Below are 8,863 nucleotides of genomic sequence, written 5' to 3'. Positions count from 1 at the left end.
TCATGGTAGAATGCAGCTGCCGAATTAAAGGGAAATGGAACAGTACCTTGTGAAGTAACTGGTGACCTTTGTAGAACAGTTGATGCAAGAAAAACACTGGAGGAATTGTGTTTTACGTGTCTAAAACGAGTGGACTTATCTTCCTTGAAGAAGTGCAGAGGTGGCGAATGACCGCTAGGTGGCACATGACTGCTAGGTGGCACTATTCCGTAATCAATAAAACTGCACAAATTATACTCACAGTCTTCAAACCTTGACGAAAAACAGATAATACACCAACCGACTCTCAGCAACGTCATTGAGGAAATCTCGAGGCAACCGCACGTCATCAGGATACAGGTATGTGCGTGCAGGGAAACTTGTGCCTTGACTAATTTTGAATTTGAAAATGACGGTTTGTAACAGATGCGTGAATCAGGTCTCCGAGTAGACCAAAAATCCAAATAAAAATGTCTCACCTGAGTTTGTCTCATTCAAAGCACTGCTGATAAGGTAACCATAAATCTCCTTACTTTCACGATCCAGAGCAGAGCAGGTTACTGAGGGCACACAGCAGAGTAGATCGGTGAAGGAGACAGTAGAAAACAAACTCTTGTCCTCAGGTTAAGGGTCACACGTTCAAATTTCTTCCCCTAATCTGGACTCTGTGTCATCTGCTATGCAACCGGATCTCGTCCTCATATCCCGGTTCTTGTTCTCTTAGTCCCGTTAAGGTCAGGTTGTAAACAGAAGGAGCAGGTACACAGAAACGCTTGTTTCAACAGGGCACTCACTAGGTGGCAGAATAGTGTTTCAAGGCAGCAGTAAAGACATTAGTGACAGGTTCTATGAGCAGTTACATTAAGCAGATACTAAGCAGAATTAAAAGAGACTGGCACGTAGGTGTTATGGGCAGCCGATGTAAGGTCACTGTTGGGGTTCGTCGGGTGCCAGAAAGCTTCAAAGTTAGCAGGGTGCCAGAAGGTTTTAAAGTTCATAAGTAGTTACAAGATGCTCGTACCTTGGAGTTGCTTTATACTTCAGTAGTCCTTTAGGAACACATGTAGGTTCTTCAAATCGTCGCCAGTGTTGTAACCAGTGGTCGAAGTGGGGAAAAAAATGTAGGGGAACTGTGGGCGGAGCATCAGGGGGCGGGAATATTCCAAGGATTGGGTCAGTGGGCGGAGTCAGAGGTGGGGCTAGAAAGAGCAAAACATCCCAATTTTTAGTATGTTTGGCATTTCACTGACGAGTTACAGCTTATAATGTTATTTAATGCAACCAATAGATACATGTTTATTTGAGGTTTAATATATGAGTTATTGACATTAAAATACATTTACAATGTGGGATACGTATTCAATCACAGAATGTCCCAAATACGCATATAGGTGGAATCATAAGCCATTTGTGTCCGAGCCATGCAGTTTCTTTCATTAGCACTTCTCCTCCCTTTTTCTAACCATTTCTGAACATAACATTTGGCTTTAGATTCGATGACAGGAAGCCCCACCTGTTGGGAAGCACTGTTGATGACATCATTCTGTGCCCCATGGTCAATGCAAAATTGTATTCATGTGTTTTTACATGCTTCACGCAACATGTCATGAAGCCAGCATTAGATGCCTCTTAATTTCCTGTTATTGTATCTAGACCTAGCACTCTAAAACAACCCAGACCTGTTGGTTTTGCAGATGCTTTTAGCAGTATCAGATGAATGAGATACAACTATTTTATGAGTGGCTTGTGTAATTACCACTCAAGTTAGATAGCAATCAGAATTGCAAATGCGTCAATTCTGAAATTATGAGACTCAAACATTGGTAGAGTCAAAAATAGGTAGTGGTCCTCATATTATTTCAATCAGTTATTTTCTCCCCTACAGGCTACTATCCTCTGCAATCACTATTAGGCACCTTCCTCCTTTGTCTCTCCATGAGCACTGTAGGTGTCTAGGAATACCACCCACCAGAGACTGCATGAGAGAAGTTCAAACATGAATGGCAAAATATCCTAGTTTGCAAATGTTTTCCACATAATTATAACTCTGCCGTGTTTGCCACATAAAGCACCATCTGCTTCATAAGCTGATGGTTTTACCTAAAAATGTGTTTGTATCTCAAATGGATCAAAACAACGTGACTTGTGTTGCTGTGAAGTGGAGGGCCCTTTACAAAGGTTGACTGGTCACGTTCTCAGGGCTGCTATTAATGAGGCGAAAGCTTTGCAGAGACTGTTAGTATGTGTACAAATTTCAAAATAACAAAGTATCAGAAAATGTACCACATTAAGCTGCAGTCTTTCATTGCTGCATAATTTAGTCAACACTGCAACATAATTTTGCCCTCCATTACTGCGTAATTGCAGCGGCCCAAAAGCAGGCAGCACATGTTAAAAGTGCTTGCTGCTTGAAGCAAAGAGACACCGTGAAGTTTGAGAACTTAAGGACATATTTACGGGAATGGTGGTGCAACGCATCAAGTTACTTTGCTGTGCTGCCCTGCGTCACAGGGAAAGGGCAGAAATGCACCGTCTTTATCCAATACGGTGCATTCCTGCCCTTTCCAAGTGTGCTGGTGCCGTTTCGTCAGCCTAGCGCCAACGCAGGCACCCTTGCACCATGGTGCAAGGGTACCTCCGTTGCATGCAGCATTGTTTTTGTGAACAAAAGAAAACCTGAGAGGCTTTTTCTTCATTGTATGAGTGCTGCACATATAGAAAGAGGAAAACAGGGAGAAATAAAGATTTTTCTCCTTGTTGTGCCTCCCTTGGGGAGGCGTAAGAAATTATGAATCAGTCCCAGGTTTACAAGTCCTTGTAAATCTGGGAATGCATGATGCATAAAAAACATGAGCGTTGAGTGGGAACACCCACTGCAACGCCTCCCTTGTGCAGAGTAAGTCAAAGCAGCAATTTGCGCTGTGTTGCATTACTCCATATTTATGAAACCATTCAAAGCCATGCAAAGTGACTTTGCGTGGCTTCATAAATATGACTTGCAGATTTGTGACGTGCATTTACCACGTTCCGTGGTGCAAGCATGACGCAAGGCCCTTGTAAACATGCCCCTTAGTCTGGTGTGCATGCAAATCCTGCATTGCCAATCCCTGGTGAGTTGCATTAATACTGCTGGAACAAGGCCAATGGAGGCACCTATGTGTGAGGCGGACTGGCCTCAAGGGTCCTGTGACCTCAGTGACAAAGTCACTGCTGTTCTAGGGTGTGCTGCTTCGTAGGCCTACCCGCAAGACTGTTTGTGAACTTCAGTATGGATTGTGATGGACAGGCCTTCAAGGTTAACCCACACTGGCCACCGGTAGGGTCCACTTGCTGGTGCTTAGAGACCAGGGCTTCTATCGTCTAGTATGGCCTTCTAAGGTCTAGTAGGGGAATGTGCTCCCTCAGGAGAGTGGTCTGGTGGACTGGTCATGAAGCTCGATTCCCCAGTTCCAGATTTGGTAGCTCTGGCCGTAGTGCCACATCCTATCCTCCCTGAGCACCCTTCTATCCCACTGAGAGACACTTGCACTGCCTTCAGCTACAACCCAATTCTGCCCCATTATAAACACCTGGCTGTGACTCAATTCAAATTACGCACTGCCTGAAAAAAGTAACAACATCCTGGAAAAAGCAAACACTCATAGGCACAGGATGATTATGTAAAGCGTGCGAAATAAGCAGGAACTACATGGCTACTTTAGTTTTTACACTCCTTGTTTAGAAATCAATGAGTGTTTTTTGCCTCAAACGTTGAGGACATGAAAACTGTGCTCTTAGTGTACACAGGTGTGCCTTTGGTGTACTCGTGGACAGCAAGGAAGGGCATAAGCAGGGCTCAGAAGATTAAGGGATTCTTGAGGAAAATCTGATCTGACTCACAGAAACCCACAGGGCTCCTCCACATTCATGTCAGCCAGCAAGCTGCTCAAACATCGACATTATGTATTCAAGTGTCCTGCTAACTATACCTTTTGAACTGTCTGGCTTGCTAACTCTCCTACCCACAAAAAACTTGAAAGAGCTCTTGAGGGTAAAAGGCAAAATTATATTTTCATTCGGGAAGTGAAGGATACATCCAACTTTATTTTTTGTGGTGACACAATCGTACATTAGTTAGGCTGTAATGCATTGCTAAAACAAAATCACAAACCTAAGAGGTCCCAAAGGCAAGACCTATTGGCTTTGCCAATGCTTGTTTAGATATCTCATTTGCTAAATGGGGCACTTTTAATTTGGTGCCAGACAGGGCCAAACTGGGAACCCAAAGCAGCCCTGGCAAATTTGTGTCCATCCCCTGCACAGTGTGATGCATGCGAACGCAGCAAGCAAGCCTGATGACTGCAAAAGGGACACGGGGAGAGGGTGTTCTCTCCCCTAGAAAATTTTGGAAACAATTACATAAATGGTGCATTCTACAACACATTGTATTATGTATTCCATTGTATTAGCTTTTAGAGAACAGTAAATGATGACCTTATGGTGCACCAGGATACGACAATCTTGTTGGAGCCCTTCAAGGATTCCCTTACTATCACCCTCCAACAGCACCCCTCATCTCTCCACTGCCCCTCTCTCACATGTATTTAAATTGTTTTATAGTGCCTCTCATACCAGTGAGGGACTTGGAGCACTTTACATCATGCACACATACAGAGACAATTAATCATACGTGTGTAAATCAATGTTTAGAAAATGTTTACAACACAAAAAGGGCTACAAGGTGTTAGGATTCACATGCCATCAATTCTGGTTGGCATTTTTTTACGATCTGGAACACAACCCGAGGGTTCAAAATGTAACACAGTAGTTGGATTTTCTAATAAGAATGTATTTCTTCCCAAACAAACCAATTTTAGCAGTATTAGGATAATGAATGACTGGGGAAAAAACATCACTTCCAAACCCTCACCATGCAGTTTGCATGCAGCTCTCTGTGACAAAAGCAGTAACCCACTGAGCTTTGCCCATTAAATACAGTTCTGTGATTTGTATGGTACAGGTTCTTTGCAGCAGGCATTTTAACCCTCTGCGCTACAATGGATGGGTCAAAACTGGCAATAGACAATACTCCAATCTCTCTCCAACAGGAAGATCAACCACCAGAGATATAAATCTTGACTCTTTTATTGTTGCCTGAAATCTGCTGGGCTTACAAGGAATCCTGCAGTGATTTTTGTGTTTTTGAGAGTGAGAAGTGAGTCATTGTGCTGGACAGCCTTGCGGGTTTTGTTACTGGGGGTCGATTTTGCAGCCTCCAGTAATAAAACTAGATGCCCAGTACACCAGCCCGGCCTTGGAGCCAGGGCTTATTTGTTTTCACAGTCAGACCCTTGATGGGGTTCACAAGGGGCTCTGGTGCTCGGGTGTCACAGAAATGGACACCTCCGGCTGCTTTTATGTTATATCCTTAGAAAAGGGTAAACAGTATTTTCAAAAAGACCACATCGCTGAACATATACAGAGAAGCAATACACATTTATAAAACATAATACGGAAAACAGCAGATAAGACATTAAACATTTTCCACATTTATTTTACAAAAGCGCCAAGGTTTGAGCAGTCTGCCACGAATTCCACATGAAGTCCTCTTCCTTTCCGTGTGGCATTGTCAGTCTGGGTGAGCTGGAAAATAAAGGGCAGATGAGGTCAAGGGTGGGACCGCCAATGCTCCTAATGTGTCCATTGTATTGGTCACAGTGGGGGCAGGTGGGTGGCCTCCTCACTAAATGAGGTGTAAATCACTGAACAGCCGGGCCCATCAGAGGTAGCCGGGTTTTTGTGCCGATTGATTGCTCCTCCAGTGCCCCACGGCTCCTACAATGTTGCTGGGCAGGTCCCTGCCCACAGATGCAGTGGGGAAGGGGGAGGGGGTCCTGGCAACTGCAGAGACCTTCCTCGCTATACAGCACACCGGCCTGGATGATCCTGTAGTTTTATTTTTTTTAACTCAGAGCATTCCTGTCGTCCTGGGACGCATTTTTTAAATGAAGAAGTAGGGGAACGGACTTTGTTAAATTAAATAAGTAGGGGCACGCCGTGCCCCTCCGTTCCCGCCCACTTCGATCACTGGTTGTAACGGAAGAATGGTACGGATTCAAGTGGTATCTTCAAGTAGTTTATTAGGCAGGGTACAGGTAGAAACAAGGTGATGAAGTAATGAACTAAGAAGTAAGAAGAAGGGTACAAATGTACAATAATAACGAAACCCAAACAGGAGCATCCTCCTTGCTGCTCAGCCCTACTCTCAACTGACATTCACACACGCATACAATACTCTATGACATCATACACTCATACTAACATTCTACACACATCCACTGGCTGAGCAGCAAGCTGGAAGCAGATACCTCACTTACATGAGCAACAGTTACGTTACACACGGACAGATTAATTTTTGGTAGGAAGGTGAGATTAAGTGATTTGCCCAGACTCACAGGATGTTGAGCCAAGGTTCCCATGCCTTGGAGTCGGCAGCTCCGATCCTTACGAGTTACGCCACAACTACATTATACAAAACTATACAACTACAAAAAATACGTTTAAAGAACATGTTTTGGACCTTCAAACAAGTCAAACGCTTATGAAGGACAGGTGCTTGCTACCGCCTGAAAAAGAAACGTAATCTTGAAAAAGGCGAAAGCGTAAAGACTTTGAACTGGGCATGGAAACTCCTGCCCCGAGCGATTTTGTCTCAGATCTACATGGTGTAGAGTCAGGCTGACTCGGAACAGCTTGCCAGTTGTTAATTGGACAGGCAAGCTAGACGACGTCGGTTTTCGGACCAATCAGCTTCGCTGTGGCTACTGTAGCGCCGTCCTCTGCCTAGAGCCACCCGGACTGTGTGGGCATGTCACGCGCACGTAGTGTTGTGGTGTGCTCTGCCCCTCCCTCTCGAACTCCTCTGCTCTATTACTGGGCCTTTAGCCTTACCTGTACTGGTGCAGCAGAGGGCCACTATTCAGCGCATGGTGTGGGCCGAATGGACAGCTCCAACTCCCGCGATCTAGCCCAAGCCCTTGCTGTCTCTCAGGGTCTCTGAAAGAACAGTGAGTATGTCTTCGTGACCCCTCATTCCAATTGCGCACTCATCAAATTCTATCCTGCCCACCTCGCTTTTTGGGGACGAATGAGGGAAGTGGGTGGGGCTCGTTGGGGCTGGGCAGACCCTCCACAACTCAAATCTTGTATACTCTTGATTTAGGCACGTAACACGTTTAGAGTGTAGGAGGAGCTGTCGAGGTCCTGAAGCTGTCCTCTTGAGATGGTGTGAGAGCAAGGGCGATGTTCTCTATTCATTTTATTAAATAAGCGTTTTAATTTGTTGAATTGCCTTGGTCCGTTCGAATAGTAAACTTAGAAATCAATTGTTAATTTGTACATGTGCTTTAGAATCTTTTAAGGATTTTCCTTTAGTTTTTACCAAAATGCCAATGCTGAAGATGTCAAGGTCCTGGAACTTGTGTGCCTAAACCTCTAATATGTATTTCCCGGTCCCTACTGGTTCTCATATACATCTCACACCATGCAACTAGCCAAGAGCAAGTGCTAAGCGTTTGTTAATGCAGACTTAAATTGTCTCTTATTAGGTAAGTACACATACCACATTTAAGTGGTACTGGACTGCGGGCTAACATTCGAAATCTAGAGTTATTGAAACATTTTATGAGTGCCCAAAAGCACGGTTTGGTGATTGACCGAGGACCATGTTGTGGGACAGTGTCCAACCTTCACCCAAGACCGCTTTAAAACAGGCTTTGAGTTTTCTCTTCCCGAGGACTGCTCGTGCACCAAATGGTTTCTAATGGAGTAAGTCAAAGCATATTGGGATAGAAACAGTGGTAACATTATACAAACACCACTTTATAAGCGGACTTGGAGTACAGGATTTCAAAAATTTCACCCATGGTTAGGACTCGCCTTGTAGCTGATTTTAAGAGTATAGTTATTTTGTCAGTGACCTGTACAATGGAAGGCCGACTGTAGACAGGTGATCTCAGTATAGGGGTATTGCATAGTGCTTTCTTCATCACATTAAATCACTTTCCTAGGCTGCTTCCTTAATGTCAACACAGTCTGTGGCAGTTAGGCTCACATAGTTAGCCACAATGTTCCTAAAATATCCAGTGAGCCTTAAAAATGCCCTTTTCCCCAGTCTAGGTAGTGGGCACCTCCCACTTTAACATAGACTGTATCTTGGCATCCAACAAGCGTATTTCCCCTTTACCCACCTCATGGTCCAGGTAGACTACAGAGGACTGTCCAGCTGAAACTTGGTTGCCTTGGTGGTCTATTTCACCTCTTGTATCCTATGTGTCTAAGGTGGTCCTGAACTCATTTGCTAAATACATACTGTCATCTAGTTTGGACACATAGAATCCCTCCAGCTCTTCGAGAACATGGTTCACCATGCACTGAAGAGTGACAGGAGCTTTCTTCAACCCAAAGGGCATTACTTTGAACTGATATAACCTCTCTGGTGTAAAAAATGGAATCGTCTTTGCACTTGGTGCTAAGGCTATGTGGAAGTATCCACTGGTCAAATAACAGGTTTTCAAGTACTTTGCAGCACTCAACCGATTCACAAGCTCATCCTCTTTTGATGGGCATTGGTCATGGTTATCTTATTGAGCACTTGATGGTATACATAGAACTGCAAATCTAAAGGTGCTTGCATCGATACTAGCACCACTGGACTAGGCTATGAACTAAGAGATCTCTCAATTACCCCCAGGGCCAACATCTTGGTAGCACCTGTCTTAATGCATCCCTGAACCTGGTCAGACATCGTGTACATTCTACTCTTCACTGGAAGACTGCCACCAGTGTCTGTTGTGGACACAGATTGGAGTCAGCAAGAAGAGGTTTGAATACAATTCCAATACCT

The 8,863-nt window shown here is 44.3% G+C and overlaps 1 protein-coding gene across 1 annotated transcript in view; it reads left to right on the top strand.

The window, feature by feature from the left end:
* The first annotated feature begins 6,813 nt into the window (after nt 1-6,813).
* The window catches only part of RNF141 (ring finger protein 141), a 197,831-nt gene continuing 195,781 nt past the window's right edge, over nt 6,814-8,863 (top strand). Inside the window, exon 1 of the mRNA XM_085648176.1 lies at nt 6,814-7,025. The gene's annotated coding sequence lies outside the window, so the exon portion shown is untranslated. The remainder of the gene's footprint in view (nt 7,026-8,863) is intronic.

Source organism: Triturus cristatus, chromosome 3_2 (assembly GCF_964204655.1).
Source record: "Triturus cristatus chromosome 3_2, aTriCri1.1, whole genome shotgun sequence".
In the NCBI taxonomy this organism is placed as follows: Eukaryota; Metazoa; Chordata; class Amphibia; order Caudata; family Salamandridae; genus Triturus; species Triturus cristatus.
This window is presented reverse-complemented; position numbering and strand designations above follow the sequence as displayed.